General features: G+C 40.8%; 1 protein-coding gene and 1 pseudogene across 27 annotated transcripts in view; one reads left to right on the forward strand and one right to left on the reverse strand.

Annotated features, from left to right (window-relative positions):
- The window catches only part of CACNA2D3 (calcium voltage-gated channel auxiliary subunit alpha2delta 3), a 924,345-nt gene that overhangs the window by 277,257 nt on the left and 627,886 nt on the right, over positions 1-19,202 (forward strand). The window lies entirely within an intron of this gene.
- On the reverse strand, positions 104-3,398 carry LOC146397346 (midkine pseudogene; annotated as a pseudogene). The gene has a single exon (XR_014823340.1). The product of XR_014823340.1 is annotated as a midkine pseudogene (transcript).

The raw sequence follows: 19,202 nt of genomic DNA on the forward strand, positions 1-19,202 counted from the left end.
AGGAAGCAGGGCATGATTGATAAAGCTAATGAGTAGGCAAAAGGCACTGGTGGGTTATATTTTGGGTCTGTGGAGGGAGGGCATGGGTCAGGCCCCTGGAGTAAAGCCAGGGGCTCCTTGGCATCCAGGCCTGGCTGCTAATCTTCTCCCTTCCCTTTCTTGGTTTTGGCCTTGGCTTTGGTCTTGGGGGCGTGGGGCTTGGTCACATGGATGGTCTGCTGGCACTGAGCATTGTACCAAGCCTTCTTCAGGGTACCTTGGCGGGCTTTGGTGCCTGTGCCCCCATCACATGCCTCCCAGCTCTCAAACTTGTACTTGCAGTCGGCTTCAAACTCCTTCTTCCAGTTACTGGGCACTTGGCACAGGACGTGCTGCATCTGGGCCCTCGAGGAAACCCATGCTGCAGTTCTTGCTGCTGGGAGTGCAGGGCCCCCAGGTCCTCTCAGCACACTCGCTCCCCAGGCTGCCCCTCTTCACTGTGTCTTTCTTGTTGGCTACTGGATCAAGGCCGGCTAGAAGGAGGAAGCCTAGGCGCTGCATGTGGCTTGCAGCCGGTGCTGTTTCGCTCCCTCCCACGCCGGCCCATCTCTGGCATTTTCTTGTCATATTGAATAATTCTTGCTATTTGGAACTCCATGGTGGCCCTTGTTCCTTCTTTCTCATGTCTTGTTCTCTCTAGTTTTCTTGTTGATTCTTTGAGGTCCCCTTGTGCTTTCTGAACATTCTGTCTTGGTTTAAATTTCCAAAGTGACTATATTTTACTGGTGACCAGAGAACCCTGGCCAGTGCAGTGGGCCTTTTTATAAACTAACCCATTTTTTTTCTTGCACTTTTATGTCTGACTCTGTCCATGACCAGCTATCCTAAGATGACAGACAAATCAAGGAGGTCAAGTAGCATGAGTTAGGGCCTAAGGGGCTGAACCTCTCCTCCCGAGGGGCCACTCAGAGCAGCCAGCAGCGTATAGTTCTTGCTTTTGTTGCTTTTAAGCTAATGGTTGGCCTGAATTTTGAAGCTCACAGAGCTGTATATTTCTGAATAACACACACATAAGGTCCTTATTCAGAATCTGACTTATTTATTGCTCAGTACTGCTTTTAGGATTTCCTTGTTAGAAATGACCGAATTCCTTTTATTATTGCTTTAGAGATAGATATTCTCTTTCTTGGGGAAGAATCTACCTAAGCTCAAATTCCTCCATGAAATCATCCTCTCTTCATCTCTACCCTTATGCCCTGAGCAGAGTGAATTCCTGTTGGCCATGCATGAGTCAGAACTAAACTTGGCAGAGCTGCAAACTCTAGAAAGCCCACCAGGCAGGCAGCAGATAGGAGTCCAGTAGGCCAGATGTCATGATAAATTGTAGTGATTCTGAGGCTCAGGTCAGGGATATGATGGAGAAGAAGGAGCTGAGACAAATACAACCCATACCAGTGGGCTACCACTGCTCATCTCTAGCTGCAGCTGTCACATGCAAAGGTAGGTACACTGTTGTCAGACCTGAAAATCTGTATTTTGACATGAACCATCCCATTAAAAAATATTGGCAGCAAATCGAAATTTAAAATGTTGTGCATAAAATGTTGTACAGACCTCACTACTTGGGCCAAACAAAACTTGACTGCAGACTGATCTTACCCTTGGGTCTCAAGAATTCTTGACGTCTTTACTCTTAATGAACCAGGACTGAGCCATAGTAATTCATAGAGGAAAACAACTTGCAAAAGATCAAGCATAGAATGTACCTTATAGATGTGTATGCAGAGAATGGTTCTATGTCTAGATATAGATACAGATACAGCTATAGCTATCTATATTTGTGTGTGTGTAAGGATACACACACACATTAGTGTATGAATGGGAAGACAGTAAGTAGAGAAACCACATTGTTATTGTCAGTAATTATCTCCTAGAGGAAAGGAGGTGGGAAGTGTTGGAGCACTTACAAATTTTTATGGCCACACCTGCCGCATATGGAAGTTCCCAGCCTAGGGGTCAAATCAGGGCTACAGTTGTGGTCTATACCACAGTCATGGCAACACTGTATCCACGACACATCTGTGACCTACACTGCAGCTTGTGGCAATGCCAGATCCTTAACCCACTGAGTGAGGCCAGGGATCAAACCTGCATCCTCACCATGACAACGTCAGGTCCTTAACCTGATGAGCCACAATGGGAATTCCCAGCACTTAAAATTTTCATGTCCCATTTCTGTAATGTTTAAGTTTTTAGTGACAAAGATCTTACTTCCTTAGTCAGAAAAAAAAAAAAAGAAAAAAAAAAGGATACAACTAAAATGGGAAGAGAGATGTTGGGGCCTGATAGTGCTGTGCTGTATGGTTACCCCAGCCACTCTCTTTTGCGGGGAGGGGTGTTTACAAGACTTATCATCCCTGTTGCAGAGCTCCCTGAAGACAGGAACCACCTCTTTTTTGTTGCATTTCCAGTGCCTGTTTTTGAAGGTGCCCCAGTGTGTATGTGACCTTTGGCATGCTTTCTCTGACTGGACTGAATGAGTGGGTGAAGGAGTTTGATAGAAGCAGCTCTCTTAATAAGAAGCTTGGGAGCATGTTTGGACCACCTGTGTTTATTGTATAATTGTCTCAATGCTGGGTTTCATCTACTTATAGTCATGGACGGGAGACATTTTCCTGTCTTGATTTGTTAATCTGCAGTTTTACAAGATGTTTCAAGTTTGACACCCTCTGTGTCTCCTGACTGATCTGCTGTCTGTCTTCCTTTGACATTCACACATGCTAAGAATCAGATCCCTTACCTGTTCAGGGTCTCAGTTGCCAAACTTTGGCAAATTTGGTCAGGAACTTTCATGGAGGACAAATCTATAGAACATAGAGAGAAGAAAGACTCTGTGCACACATGGAACAGAGAGGCCTCAAAAGGGAGCTGCTTTAGGAGGCCCCACAGGTGGTGAGGGGGAGGGAAGTGACGAGGGGTCCACGAGTCAGGCCCCTTCTACCCTGTGCTATTGCTTTGTCTTAAAAAACTTTCATAAAAGGACAATGAGTAATATAACAAACACCAAGATTACCGTTTGGAATTAATGGATGTTCACCTTTTGTCATTTTTATGTTTGAAAATATCTTTTTTCCTGTCTTTAAGAAGTCCTGCTTCTGGAGTTCCCATCGTGGCGCAGTGGTTAACGAATCCGACTAGGAACCATGAGGTTGCTGGTTCGGTCCCTGCCCTTGCTCAGTGGGTTAACGATCCGGTGTTACCGTGAGCTGTGGTGTAGGTTGCAGACTCGGCTCGGATCCCGTGTTGCTGTGGTTCTGGCATAGGCTGGTGGCTACGGCTCCAATTAGACCCCTAGCCTGGGAATCTGAATATGCCGTGGAAGCGGCCTAAGAAATAGAAAAAAGACAAAAAAAAAAAAAAAAAAAGAAGTCCTGCTTCTATCCATACTTCAGCAGTGACAACACCAGGTCCTTAACATGCTGAGCTACTAGGGAACTCCACTTTTCAGCTAATTTTGCTTCTAATTTAGTATCTACGGCAAAAGAAGACTCTCCCCCTAGTGACTTATCACAATTCTGCTTTCTATACTGCTCAAAAGTGATTGTATCATTTCATTTATTGGAACATAGCTTGAATTTTATACTGAATTTTCTGTGTGGTTGCTAGAGGAAAAGTGCTATAATAATTTCTTTTTGTGAATAATTAATCAATAGTTCTACCTGTGGAATCAATTTGATGTTTCAGGAGGGCTACTGTACCTTAAAAATGACGCTGATGTTTTTGCCCATTGGATTAACATTAATGAAAGTAATCTTCAGTGGCAAAGCATTAATGTGAAATATGAACATGCCTATGGGACAGAAAGAAAAGAAAAATGGTAAAAAAAAAAAAAAAAAAAAAAAAAAGTACTGCTTCTTTTTGGAGTACCTGTTGTGGCTCAGCGAGTTAAGGACCTAATGTTTTCACTGTGAGAATGCAGGTTCAATCCCTGGCCTCATTCAGTGGATTAAGGATCTGGCATTGCTGCAAGCTGTGGTGTAAGTCACAGATGTGACTTGGATCCAGTGTAGCCATGGCTGTGGCGTAGGCCTCCGCTGTACTTCCTATTGAACCCCTGGCCTGGGAACTTCCATATGCTGCAGGTGCGGTGCTAAAAAAAAAAAAAAAAAAAAAAAAAAAAAATTACTGCTTCTTTTTTGATCAAAGCTTGTGGTGTAGTCCTAATGATGGGTTTTCTAAATAATGATATTTAAGGAAGCATGATGACAGTGATGTCCAAGCCATCCCAGAATCCAGGCTGCTGATGATTTTTCATTCCTCCTGCAGAGCTGGGGTGCCTGCAGTGTGTGGGGTCTGACATGCCTGCCCTGGCATTCCATCTGCAGCCCCCTATGAGTTCTCTGCACCTTCCACTCCCCTGGAATGGGGTGACTCTGATCTGTCTGATCCACAGATGAGACTTCTTCTCCATTCCAGATTCTTCAAGGTGGGATCTGGGAGGAGGGCATCCCAGGAGGAATGTTTTTCAAGCTAAGTGCTGACATCTCGCTTAATTACACAATAGGCACTTTTTTTCAGACGACAAGACTGTCCTTGTTTTTCAGTGTTGTGAACCAGACGTTCTGAGCTCATTTTCCTTTGATCAGTGTTACACAACTTTTCTTTGTGCTAATCTGTTCCAATTCAAAATAGATTAAAACCACCACATGAATGGCAGCTGCAGGTTTTTGTTTTTCTTAAAAATTATCTATTTGAAGGGGACAAAAAAAAATCTAAGAAATTGTATTATTCTTATTCTGGGTGAAAGTATTAATAATGCATTCTTTGCCAAGATGACTAAAATTGGGAAAGTATGATAAGAAAATGAAAGAGAAAGCTTGGAAAAGCAGCTTGTCTGAGGAGCACATCAGTAGCTTCAGAGGCTATTTCAGGAGAGGTTCTGAGTAGTTCACATCTAAGAACCTCAAGTGGCTGTAAGAAGAATTTCCAGAAGTTCCCGTCGTGGCGCAGTGGTTGATGAATCCGACTAGGAACCATGCATGAGGTTGCGGGTTCGGTCCCTGGCCTTGCTCAGTGGGTTAAGGATCCGGCGTTGCCGTGAGCTGTGGTGTAGGTTGCAGATGTGGCTCGGATCCCACCGAGGCCTTCGGCTACAGCTTCAATTAGACCCCTAGCCTGGGAAACTCCATGTGCCGCGGGAGTGGCCCAAGAAATGACAAAAAGACAAAAAAAAAAAAAAAAAAAAAAAAAAGAATTTCCAGAAAATGAACTATTTCCAGTGTTTTGTTTTCACGTCAGTCAAATGTAGAACACACAGGGCTCATATGCCAGACCACAGAACTGAAGGCTCTCCATCTCGTGTGGTGTGTTGGGGCCTTTGTGGCTGGCGAGCCATATAGAGCTTTTGTTTGTTTAGATTCTGTTTGTTTAGATTCTTCTTGACCTTGAGCAATGACAGGAGAGCACATCTGTTGCTCCCACTGACATCTGGGCAAGACATTTCTTTGTCCTTATTAAGTCATAGTTATTCCTTAGGGCACATAAGGCCAACTTCTCTAATCTTTTGCAAATGGTACTTTGGCAATGGTGGAAGAAAGCTATGAAGATTAGTTGTTCTTATAATAACACAAATTCTTATGAACCAACCTTTGAGCTATTTTGATGACATTTCTGGTCATGCCAGAATGGATCATTGGCGTCCTTGGTAATGGATTCATATCCTTCAGTAATGCCTCTGGGAGAAGGTTCTAGAAAGAACCAACTCACATTGAATTTAACAATAGAAAAGATGTTGTTTATTGTTTATATCTGTTTTGGTTATGACGGAAAACTTAACCCAAAGTAGCACAGCAACAAAGACATTACCAAAAAGTTCAAAGAAGTGATCTGACTTCAAGCGAAGTGGAATACAGGGACTCTGGTGCTGTTATAAGAACACCTGAATCCTGCTTCTCTGTGTTCATGAGTCAGTCAGTCCCACATTCCTAGGCCAGTTATTCTCAAGCAGGCGGAGGTAACAACCAACCTCACTTCCAGGCCTAAAGCCAAGTGGAAAGAAGAAAATACTTCCCTGGAAGGGATCACAAAACTGAGGCTCATTGCCCAAGGACTGGCCCTGCAGATTAGCCTAAGTCACATGCCCAGTCTGAGCTGATCACTGAACACTAGTCCTTGGATTGGGAACCTCTCACTGGGAACAGGAAGAGCCATCGCCTGAAGACCCATAGTCTAGACCTCATTCCATCCAGAGATTCAAACAATGTCATCAAGATCTGAGCTTTTTTCCTGTATTTCTTTTTTTTTCTTCTCATGTGTTATTTTTATTGTCAGAAAACTTATGTTTCTACCAGGTCCTCAACTACAAGTAAGAGAGGTCTGGTTCCACCTCTCTGGATGGTGAAACAAGAGGTAGGGCCTTGGTTGCTGAAAGGCCCCTCCTCCCAATGTCCCTTATAGGGAGGTGCCAATGAACGAATGAGTTTTCATGTTCTTCACCTCTTTGTATCAGGTGCTTCACTTCTGTTACTTCATCAGTTCGGGGCTTAGTTTTCCAACTGCAAGCGATCTGCGTCCTTGTGTGTTTGTCAGAGGAGCCATACCTCATCTTTGCAGAGATTCATCTTTAGTTATTTTGTGTCTCTTCATGTATCAGTTTGACTCAAAATGAATTTAATAATATGTTCTTTGGAACTATATAAGATACTCTCGTATTCATTTATTTTAGAGTGTCATTATCACTCAGCACTTCAGTGAAAAACAAGAAAAAGAAAACTACTTTTGAATGTCATAGTTTAATTGTATTTTTGAACCCTTAAATTCTGCATGTTACGTTGGAATAACCTGGAACAAGGAACTGGATCCAAGAATCAATACGTGTTCTGTTATTAATCACATTCAGTGAATACTTTTCATAGAGTGGATCATGTAAAACACAGGAGAGAAAGCTCTGGCTTCATTTGATATAAACAGTATAAAAGGAAAAGAATTGCTCTTGTTGGCTAATATTAAGGAATTGGCTAAATATAGGAATTTGTCTCTGTGTAGCTGAATATATAAGACAGGTCAAATTTACTCCATTTAATGAATATAGTGTAATTTTGCATTTTGAGTTTTCTTTCAAATTTGCATTTCTTTCTATTAAAGGAAAGTAATAACTTCAGTGCCAATTTTATGTCACTATGTATCTAAATAAATATACACTCACAAACTCTACTATTTGTCCTCTATCTTGAACCTTCTATCAATAAATGCAATAATTGGAACAACCACTTGTTTTTGGAAGAAATAGTTATTAAATTATTTACTTAAGTAATTTTTGTTTTTTTCTCCCTTTGTTAGCTAAATCAATCTATAAATCAGGTTCATAGTTCCCAGTTTTGCCATTGGTTGGCTCTGGGGAGCTGGATGAGTCTTTATATGTATTAATTTCCCATGACTGCTGTACCACAGACTGGCTTTAAAACAACAAGAAAGTATTACCTCATGGTCCTAGTGGATGAAAGTCACATTATCAGGTGCCTGGGGTTAGGACTTCAACATTTCTTTCAAGGGGACACACTTTACCTCATGAAAGTCTGCCTTTACTCCCCGTTTTAAATTCATAAAGTTTATGGTTTTCATGTGCAGATGTATTCAACTTCATTTCAAAAACCCCCAATCTTAACCTATTCCTGCATCACTCTGAGTCAAAAAACCTCAACCTAAATAGAATCAGCTCAAAAGTTTCCAAATCTCATCTTCTAAATCATCTAAATCAAGTATGGGTGAGATTCTAAATATGTTCCATCCTGGGGCAAAATTCCCCTCCATCTGGGGACCTATGCAACAAATTATCAGCTTCCAACAATAACAATGGGGCAGGCATAGGATAAGATCTTTATTCCCAGTGGCAGAAATTCAAAGGAGAAAAAGAGTCATGAGTCCCAAGCAAGTTTGCAGCCCAACACAGCAAGTTCTGTAGGTTTCACAGCCAGAGAATAATTTTCTATGGCTTGAGGTTCCACCCTCTGGGCCCCAGTTTTAGGTATATGTGACAGCTGTACTCCTTTTTCCTGTACCTATACCACAATCTATGTTAGTGTCCTAAGGCTGCCATAACAAAGTACTGCAAACTATTTGCTTAAAGCAATAGAAACCTGCCTCATGGTTCTGGGGGCTAGAAGTCAGATATCAAAGATGTTGGCAGGCCTCCCTTGAAGGCTCTAAGGAAGGGTGCTTCCTTGCCTTTTCTAGCTACTGGTGGTTGCCAGCAATCATTGGCATTCCTTGGCTTGCAGCTGCATTATTCCATTTTCAGCCTGTCTTTTCATGGCCATTTTCCTTCTGTGTTGGCCCATGTCTCTGTGTCTTCTCTTTTCATAAGTCAGGATTTAGGGCCAACCCTAATCCAGCATGATCTCATCTTATTACATCTGCAAAGACCCTGTTTCCAAATAAAGCCATTTTCACAGGGTGAGAACTTCAGTATATCTTTGGGGGAGACATAGTGCAACCCATAACATTGTACTTCTGTTTTCAGTTCCACATTTGTACAAACAGCCTCTTTGATTGCAAATGATAGCACAGATCAAACTGGCCTAAGCAAAATGAGCCTATTTGGCTCTCCTAGCTGATGAGAGCCTTGTTAATAATAGTCGCGGCTACTTCGGATTTCAGGCATAGCCTCATCCAGGGATTCAAGCAGTGTCATCAGGACCTGGGCTCTCTTGATCCCTCTCAGTTCTCGATTCCTCTATGTTGTCTTCACTGTTACGTAAATTATGCTGAATTTGTCTCTCCACTGGGTCCCCAACTGCTTATATCTCAGAGGAGATGACATCTCTTGTCATAATACTTGCCCCAAAGTTTTATTTTTTTAATTTAAAAAATTTTTTGCAAACAAGCAAAAGTCTTTATTACGGGGAAGCAGATAGCTCCCAGCACAGACACTGGGAAGGGGAGGATGAGTCCTCCCTTGCACGAAAGTTTTTGGCCTTAAAGTACCTGCCCCACATTTTGGGGAGATGGATCTTGCTGGGGCTTTTTGCCTGAGATCTCAATTTGATACACTGATGCTGTCAGTGGTGCTTACTTAAGCCATGTGGTCTCAGGTTTTGGATATCTGTCTGTCATTACCAAAAGTGAGCGGAGAACCTTCCAGGCTAACACAGGTAGATGTCCATTTCAGTATGCGAAGGGGTCAAGCTAGTAGGTTGCTAAGGGACCTTCAGCTCTAACTTTGCTACTAATCTGTCAATCTTACTGCACACCCTCCACTGGATTCTTGGCCAAATAGTTCTATAGGGTAGGTTTAGTTTCTTTATCAGGAAAACATGACTTCTTAAGGTGTTTTTTTTTTAATTTAATTTTTTGGATGATCAAGTTTGAAGTATAAATTACATACAGTACAATCCACCAATTTTAAGTGCACAATGTGATGAGTTTTGACACATGCATTCAGTTGTGTAAAATGACCAGCATAATCATTGTGGAGAATATTTCCTTCCCTCCTAGCAGTTCTCTCATGAGGTCCTTCTCCTCATCCTGATCTTTCGCCTTGTTAATAACCGCTGGTCTGTTTTCCAGTATTACAGCTTTTATAGGGATTTTTTTTTTTTCCAAAAAAAAAAAAAAAGTTCACTAAAGTATTTATAGGGTTAGAATTAAATCTATGGTACAATTCTCAGTAAACATTAGCTTTTGTTAATATGGATGGACTCAGTGAAATTGAGCAGAATCCATTCCTCATTTTAGGATGAACTATATGAAATTGCAGATGTTCAAGGGTTTTTAACCTATGAAAAATGACAACTTTTCAAGGTTCAAGCTAATAAGAGTGTGCTAAAACAAAAGAAAAATCCCTCACACTGCTCCTCATGTTGGTGCATAGGGAATTTGGTGTGGAACCTCTTTGTCCTTTGTCATTTACTCATGTGATACATATGGCTTCATGCTTGGTGATAACACTTTGGGTTGCCATCCTGGCTGGCAGTGATATGATAAGTCGTGGGTTATCATTGTAAGAAGGAAGTTCTCTTATTGAGGGTGGATTCCTGCATTCCTTCCTCCTTTAGTAATTCCCCCTAGATCTTCCTTCGGGACCTACTAGTCCTCAACTTAGTCCACAGGGTTTACATGCTTTGATCCATGTTTGGTCAATCCAAGCATGATATTTTTCTAGCCACAGGGATTGGTTCAAGGTTAGATACATGACCCTGTTCAGCCAATCACAGACTAATCCTGGGACTTGGCCAAAGGAAGATAGACTCTTCTACAGCAAAGTTTCAGCCCAGGGTTGTGAGAGCCACTTGCTGCTCTGTAGAAAAAGCCTGACTGAGAACAAAGCCTCACATGGAAGGAAGAAGAGCTGAACAACAGTGAGGCAGAGTCCAGACGATATTGTCTGAGTCTCTGTCATATCCAGCTGTGCCTTGGGTCAGACCTATTTCTGGATGCCTTTGTTACATGAGCCAGTACATTCTTGTTGTTCTTTGCTTAAACCAGAGTTGGAGTTGTTCTTTTTCTTTTTTTTCCTTCTTCTTCTGTCATTTACAACTGGAGTGTTCCTGTCTGTTACAGCCTGCATTCCCAAGGAGATATGTGTATGATCCTGTCTCCGGAAATTATTTATTTAAAATATGTATGCAGTGGACGTCAAAACCAAGAATGCTGTAAGAATACATCTCCTTTAATCCAAACAAAAAAGGAAATCTTCTGTCTTGTTTTAACCTGAAAATGAAGAGAAAATTGAGCACTTTCCACTCTTTCTGTTTCTCTCTAAGATAAGACACTGTTTTATTTTACTCTTTTTTTTTTTTTTTTTTTTGTCCATGCCCATGACATTTTGAAGTTCCTAGGCCGGGCATCAAACCTAAGATCTGTGTCACAAGAGTGACAATACCAAATCTTTAACCACTAGGCCACCAGGAAATCCCAAGACACGAGCATTTTAAAGAAAAAAAATCCTGTTTCAGTCTGAGGTTTTAAGCTATAATGCTTTAAAGAAACACTGAAATATCAATAGTGGAAGAAAAACACCTGGCACTATGGACTTTGCATCTCCTGTTTTACAAGGGCAAGTGAAATAAGGAAGGTAGTCTAAGGAAGTGCAAGGGTTCCACTTATTTTATTTTGTTTTGTTTTGTTTCTAGCCATGACTGCAGCATGTGGAAGTTCCCAGGCCAGGGATTGAACCCATGCCACAGCAGTGACCTAAACTGCTGTAGTGACAACACCAGATCTTTAACCCACTGTGCCAGAAGAGAAGTCCCTAAGAGTTCCATTTAGGAGTGATTTGTGCCCATGAATGTTGACTTTTCCCCTTTCAATCTGTTTTAGTATTCTCTTGATGAGGTGGGATATGTAACATGGGTTCTCACATGTGTCCTGTTCCCACTTAGTAGGTCCTAATTTTCATTCAGATTTTTGTCATAGTTACCCAGCCTGGTTGAAAGAGGCTAGAAAAATTTACATGAGACTCCTGAAGCTTCAGTTTTCCAGCAGAGCAAACTTTTTCAGAATTGATTAGCTTCACTTGGGCCCAGATCTGAATTCTAGATCTGCTATTATAAGTTTTTCCTTGACTGAGAACTCAATATCTTTGAATCTTGGTTTCCTTATCTTTAATATTTCTAATAATAATAATAACAACCATAACAACAACTCTCCTTTAGAATCATTGTGAGGATTAAGTGAGGTAAGGCATAAATCATGAACATTAAAGCCAACATTTGAGAACATATTTTGTGCAGGTCCCAGAACTTCTACAGAGATACTCTTGGTTGCCCGCTCAGCATTTTTAACCCTCTATTCTAACCTAATGAAACCCTGATTTGGTTCAGGAATCTACTCCTTCTCCGGGAAGCCTTGGATGCATTTCCAAGTTTCTCTTCCCTTTGGATGAACTTATCCTTCCTTTTTTTCCTTTGCATATTATTGGTCCAGGCTTGGGTATGAGATCAGACTCTGGCCAGTGAGATTTGAAGGGACATCTACTAGAAGGCTTCTGGGAAAATTATCCCTTTGATGGGATGTAATCTTCCTCCTCTGGACAGCATCATTTCTGAGGGCAAAGACTGAACTATCTGTAGCCATCTTACTGCCAACCGGAGAACAAAATCAACACAGACTGGAAGAGCAGAGAGATGAAAAGAATCTGGGTCTTCAAAACCATTGTTGACTGAACCACCTTGGCCTGCCCTAACTTGGGATGTCCTGTTATGTCACATAATACATTTTTCTATTGTTTAATCCAATTAGACTCACAAGTTCTGACTCATTACTAATACTGCTATATTTATTTTCATTTAATCCTCAAAATATCTCTGTAAGGTTAATTCTTAGCCAAGTGCCTGACCAATTCCGGTTGTTCCGTGAACACTGACTCTTCCAGCATACTCTGTCATCCTCCAATCTAGGGAATCCTAGAAGGATTTCAATGTGCTATTGTCATCTCAGCAAACGCTTTCTTATCCATTTGCTTTTGGCATTTCTTTTCACACTTCTCTAAAGGACTTTATGCTGCCCAGCTCTTTGGAGTTGTGGAAGGAAGGGATGCTCTTAGTTTATGTGCTGGGAGGAGAAGTGCTCAGTTACTGACCATGTCAAAGTGTGTACACTTCATCTTGGAACCCACCGGCATAGGGCCATGCACATGGTGGTGTGTTTCTCTTCTGTTGCTGTGTCATAAGTTGTCACAAGTCTAGCTGCTTAGAACAGTAGCAATTTATTATCTCACTGTTCTGTAGGTCCTAAGTCTGGGTAAGCTTGGCTGGTTTTTTAGGTCTCACAAGGCTGAAATCAGGTTGCTGGCTGGGCTGGGTTCTCATCTGGAGGTTCTGGGAAGAATCCTCTTCCCACTTCATTCAAATTGTTGACAGAATTCAGTTCCATATGGTTGTAGGACTGCAGTCCCCACTGCCACATAGTTGGCTCTCCCCAGGAGCTGCTTTCAGCTCATAGAAGCTGCTCTCTGGCCCTTACACATGTCTGATCCTTTTCCAAAGCCATCAAGGGCCCATTGAATTCTTCTTGTGCTTTGAATCTGCCTGATTTTTGCTTCACTACTAGCTGGGAAAATCTCTGCTTTTAAAGAGCTTGCCTGTTTGGGTCAGGCCCACATCTCATATTTTAAGGTCAACTGACTTGAGACATCAATTCCATTTGCAAATTTTTTGCAGATTAATGTTTGATCAAATAATTAGGCAACAGGAATTTTAGATGGGGCCATCTTTGAAATTCTGATTACCATAATATATCTTGTGTATACTTGTTATCATTTTTTTTGGTATTGAATCAAGGAGAGAATAGGAAGAAAATTTTTATTAAAATACTAAATTAATTGAGTTTTACTCTGCTAATTGCAGGATTTCTGCAATATGATATCAGTGTTACTCTGGTCAAACTGCCCATTGTTGTAAATAAGAAAACCAGAATCTAACAGAGAAAAAAAGAAAACCCTAGTAATTATGCTGATGTTATGGGTTTTGTTGTTTGTTTGTGTTTTTTGTTTTATTTTTGGAAGGAAGAGAAATTTGCTATTCTGGGCCAACGCTTTCCCCTCAATGGCTGGCACTGCTCAGTGATGTTACAAGTGTTATTCATATGTAGTGTTTATTTCTTTTGAGGTCCTGGGCAACAAAGTTACTTTTAAAAAAAGGATTTAAACATGTGGAAAAATTTAAAATAAGAAAGGAAGTACAATCAATATAAAGTAGTTATAAAAAATGACCCACTTCATTATAATGTTGTGACTTCTGTACCATGTTGCATTTCATTAGTTGCCCAACACTATAATTATAACTAGAAAAGTGGGTGTCTTTGAAAATTTTGGGACAGTTGCTTGGTATTTTGTTGGCAATACAGTGTTGAGAGGTTTGCTTCATCATTTTGTGGTGTTATCTTTGGGGTGAAAAAAACAGAATCATCTAAAAAGAAAAGTTCCAAGAGTCTTGGTGGATTTTGCCAAACTGTGGCTTGTAGCGTATTTGCTGAAAGCATTATGAAGTTCTCAGTAGTCAAAATCAACTTTAATTAACTTTTAAATTGAAAAGCAAATATTTGTGTGTGTGTGTGTGTGTGTGTGTGTGTGTGTGTGTTATCTTAGATTGAGAGATCCAGGCAGGGTTGGGTTTTCCTCATGCCAAAAAAATAACAATAGGAGTCCTGGCTGGCAAAATGATGTAGACTACTGCCTCAGTAGCTCTCTCATCAGGAAAATAAATTCAAAACAAAGCACCAAATGACATCTATTGGCAAGAGTCACCAAATCTATGGGTTGACAACCTGTGTGGACTCCCTTTTGTGCTGTTAACTGTAAACCTGGAAGGAGGCTTTAAAATACATCATTGCTGTCTGAACCCATGTGGACTGGTGGAGAGAGGGAAGGAGGAGGTGAAGAGAGAGGTCAGTGATTGGTAAGAAGTTGTATGGAGTCATCCTTATTAGGCTTCAAGACTTAGCTTGAATAAGACTTGGGCAAGTTGTTGTGAGACTTTTGGCAAATTGCCTTTTCTCTCAAACTCTAGTGTCCTCATCTGCAAAATAAAAATAATAACAACAATAATAGTAATAATCTCTGATATGGACTGAATATTTGTGACTACCCCAAATTCATATATTGAAACCTAATTCCCAGTGTGATGGTTTTTGGAGGTCGGGCCTCTGTGAGGTGATTAGACGATCAGGGTAGAGCTCTCATGAATGGGATTTGTGCCCTTATAAAAGAGACCCAGAGAGCTCTGTTGCCCCTTTCACCATGTGAGGTTACAGCAAAAAGACACTCAGGAAGTGAGTTCTCACCAGATGCTGAATCTGCTGGTGTCTTGACCTTGCCCTTCCTAACCTTGTTTATGAGCCATCCAACCTTATAAAAAGACTGTTGCAGCAGCCCAGATTGACTAAGACAATACCTCTTATCTTTGGATCATTATATCAAGTGATGGAAAAAAAAATAAGGATTTAGCAGAGCACCTGGCATGCATGTATTTAGGAGTTGATGGCTGTAATTGAAGGAGATTCATGAAAAAAGTAAGCAAGGGAGAGAGAGGGTCAGGGGAGGGAGGGATAGCGGGGAGAGAAAAATAAGAGAAGGGGAATTCCCATTGTGGCTCAGTGGCTAACGAATCCGACTAGGAACCATGAGGTTGCGGGTTCAATTCCTGGCCTTGCTCAGTGGGTTGAGGATCCGGTGTTGCAGTGAGCTGTGGTGTAGGTTGCAGATGCTGCTCGGATCCTGCGTCGTTGTGGCTCTGGCATGGGCCGGCGGCTACGGCTCCGATTTGACCCCCTAGCCTGGGAACCTCCATATGCCGCGGGAGCGGCCCCAGAAATGGCAAAAAGACAACAACAACAACAAAAGACAAAAAAAAAAAAAAAAAAGAGAAGGAAGAAAGGGAAGAGGGGACTAGGAGACTACTAGAAGCAGACAGAAGAAGGGTGGTCTAGATCACCAGAATTCAGTGTACTTTGGAGAATAATTTAAGTTTGAATTGAATTATTTCATTGCCCAAGAAAGTTAAGTTCCAAGATGAACATTATTTACTTTTTACACCTGTTTGAGATGTTAGGTTTCTCTGTCTTTTGATTGGAGCTGTTAAGGGACTAGTTAAGGTAGCCCACAGGATGTGTCTAATCCAGTGGCGATACTGGTGGAGTCCAGGAAATATTCTCAACCACCAGTCTTTTTATTTGCAAATTTACTTGACACTGAAGATGTTGGCATCAAACTTTTCACCCTGATCCTGAGCACAGGCCCTGAGAACTGAAATCTAAGTAAAGTATTACCTCATGTAGCACAGCAAGTTGGGTATGAATGACGAAACTGGAGGGATAGAGAGTATCCTAGTGCAAATTGAGACCCAAAGGTTGGTGTGTGCTCCTCTCCCAGTGCTGAGCTTTGCTCTTGGATTCAGGAACAAAACTGTCCTCTCTCTCAGTTACAAAGGAAAGAACACACTTTCATGAGCAACGGAGTCCTGATTTAATCTAGGGCAGAATATCTCAAGGTTTGCCAGTGCATCTGCTTTTTGGAGAAGAAAATAATTGAATTACTTTTCTCTGTTAAATTGCAAATGGCATGGAATGTCTTGGTTGTAGCAAGGGGAAAAAACAGGAATAAGGGGCTTTTGGCTCTGTTTTGCTTTGAGATTTTAGTACTATAATTGTTTAGAACAAAGGAAATCTCCTTTCAAGAAAGTTGGCCAGCATGCTTGGTCAGTCTCATGTATTTACTTGGGCTCTTCTTGGGGTCATGGAGGGGGTGTAGAGGCCCCAGTCCCACCAAGATAAAGTACTACTTTCTATCTCTAGCTTGTCTCTAGTTCATCCACACTTTGAGAATCAAACCAAATAAACACAGAGCGTTTTAGTTTATAACTTTGCCCAGGTTTGAAATAGTTTCATGATTTTTTTTTTTTTTTTAAGCTTCAACAATTCCTCTCCCTTTCACTCTTCCTGATGTAAGTGGGTATTAAGTAGGAATGTGAGCACCTCCCTCAAGCCTGCTGTAAAGAAGTAATAGGATGGCAATTTAGTGCCTGGATTTGCTCATTAGGGAGTACAGAGGGGAGGCTGGGCCTTTTGGGGGAGTTCAGTAGAGCCCAGCCCAGGGCCTGGTTCATGTTGGTCACTCTAGGGATAGTGTTGACCAGCAAGTATTTTCGGGTTAAATTGGGCTTCTAGGAATGAGACCGACAGCTAATATTCATAGGGTATTGGCTCATGTGTGAAGTGATTGGATAGGTACCCAGCGTCTAGTACCTATACCCTGAGGAAAGAACTAGCCTCACTTTTTTTGAGGTGGGAAAACTGAGGCAAAAATTGAATAGTAGCTTGACCAAGGCCATCACAGTGACACCTAATAAGTAGCAAAACACGGATTTGAGGCCACGCAACTGGACACTAGGACCTACATACTTATCTACCATGCCAGACTGTCTCCTACTACACTGTATTTCACACCAAACATCTGTCCTTTCCTCTGTGCCAACCTACTTCTCTTCCTGTGTTTCCTCTTTCTGGGAGCAGCTCCTCCATCCATTCATTTACATAAACCAGAAAGCTCAGGCTCATCCTGAACTTGCCTCCCCGCTACATGCCGCATACCAATCAGTCATCAAAATTTTGTCAAACTTCACACCATCACTATTTCCCTCACCTGTCTGTTTCTCTCCATCCCGTGGCCACTATTTTGGTTTAAGTCATCATTGTCTCATACCTGGATTTCTGCCTCAGTCTCCTTACTGGTGTTCTCATGGCCTGTCTTCCAATCTGATCTACACATAGTCCCTAGAGATTTCTGGACTTCAGATAGGACCCTTTCTGAGGTTAAAACGCCTCAGTGGACCTCCATCCCATAACAGAGTGGTCTTCCCCATAGTGCGCCCTCTTGTGTGTGGTCATTGAACAGGTGGTACCTGAGAGGCTTTTGGGTAGAACTTTCACAGGGAAGGACGTTGGACCAACAGTCAAAGAGTTCTTCTTTTTCTGTTAATCCCTATGACAATTTTAGGAAGAAAGTCTCAATTTACTATTAATGTTTGTTCAACATCTTTCTAATTCTTGATTATCTCAATTTTTAACTGAGAGAGTAGCTGTAGTTGGCTAGAATTTAATAACCTGCTCTTGTTTATTTTTATTTTTATGGTTTCTTTCTACCCTCTGGCTTGTGTTATGTTTTCCTAGTTACAGTAATGTTACAAAGTTATCTTTTAAAAGGAGTATATTTAAATGTTAAAATAACAGCGTAATACAAAATACTAATTAATGGACATAACAGGTGATATAGTATAGCAAAAATTGATCATGGCACAAAAAGATGAATTTGGAAAACCTTAATTAATTATAGAACTTCCTGGAACTTGCTCCCTACCTTTGTTGCCAGCCTCAGTTCTCCCATATTTCCCTCATTTTGGATTGTTTCTTGAAATTGACAGAGTCCTGAGCTATGGCAGAGGCCCCCACCTCTCACTCTGTCCCTTCTTAGAGATGTCATCATTTACTAGCTGAAAACGTTTTGTATTACTGCATGCGTCCTATATCCACAGAACTGTCATTGAAAGATGTCATTTTTCTAAATAATTTCTTAAAAGAAGAAATTTTCTGAGCAGTGTTATAAAATATGCAGCCATGCAGCCTCCATGGAGAACAGTATGGAGATTTCTTAAAGACCTAAAAACAGAGCTAGCGTATGATTCCAGCAATCCTACTCCTAGGCATATATCCAGATAAAACTGTAATTCAAAAAGATATATGCACCTCAGTGTTCATAGCCAAGACATGGGAACAACTTAAATGCCCATCAACAGACCAATGGATAAAGATGGGGTACATACACATAATGGAATGTTGTTTAGCCTTAAAAAAGAGTGAATATAATGCCATTTGCAGCAACATGGATGGACCTAAAGATTATCATACTAAATGAAGTAAATCAGCACCACAAAGACAAATATCATATGATATCACTTATGTGTGGAGTTGAGAAAAATGATGCAAAGAAGCTTACTTATAAAACAGAAATGGACTCACAGACATAGCAAACAAACTTGTGGTTACCAAAGTGGAAGGGGAGGGGTAAATTAGGGATTTGCGATTAACACACTACTATATCTAAAACAGATAAACAACAAGGACCTGCTGCATGGTACCAGGAACTATATTCAATATCTTGAAATAACCTATAATGGAAAAGAATCTAAAAAATTATGTATATGTCAATGAATCACTTTGCTGTACACCTGAAGCATTATAAATAAACTATACTTCAATAAAAAATAAGAAATAACTGTAGCGAAATATTTAAAAGGAAATCATTGAATGATATATTTCAAGATCTTATAGTAAATACATGCTTAGTGGGCAGCTGTTAGCCAGGCTTTTTATAGTTATTTATTCATGTATATATCATACCATTTTTAGAAGTTGGGAAACCCATCTCTGCTTAGCAACCTGTCTGATCCTTTGGAGGTTAATTCTAGAAAAATCCAGGAGAATTATTTTTTCTTCCCAATTGTTTGTTAAAATCTAGGAATCATAGGAAACTGTTCATTCCCATGTTTTCGCATAGCTGTGCAGATTCATGCAAGTAGAGTCTACGATAGGGCCTAAAACTTTCTCATAAACCCTAAAGTTATATTACACATGCTCATCCTGAAATAATCACATTGAGATTTTCTGATTCTGAACATCCTTTTTTTTTTTTTTTTTTAATTTCTCATCCTATCTCTTCACTGGGTGTTAAAGAT

Source organism: Sus scrofa, chromosome 13, assembly GCF_054392235.1.
Source record: "Sus scrofa isolate SSC_HxYL_T2T_F1_AM1 chromosome 13, Sscrofa_HxYL_maternal_Yorkshire_Landrace_v2.0, whole genome shotgun sequence".
In the NCBI taxonomy this organism is placed as follows: Eukaryota; Metazoa; Chordata; class Mammalia; order Artiodactyla; family Suidae; genus Sus; species Sus scrofa.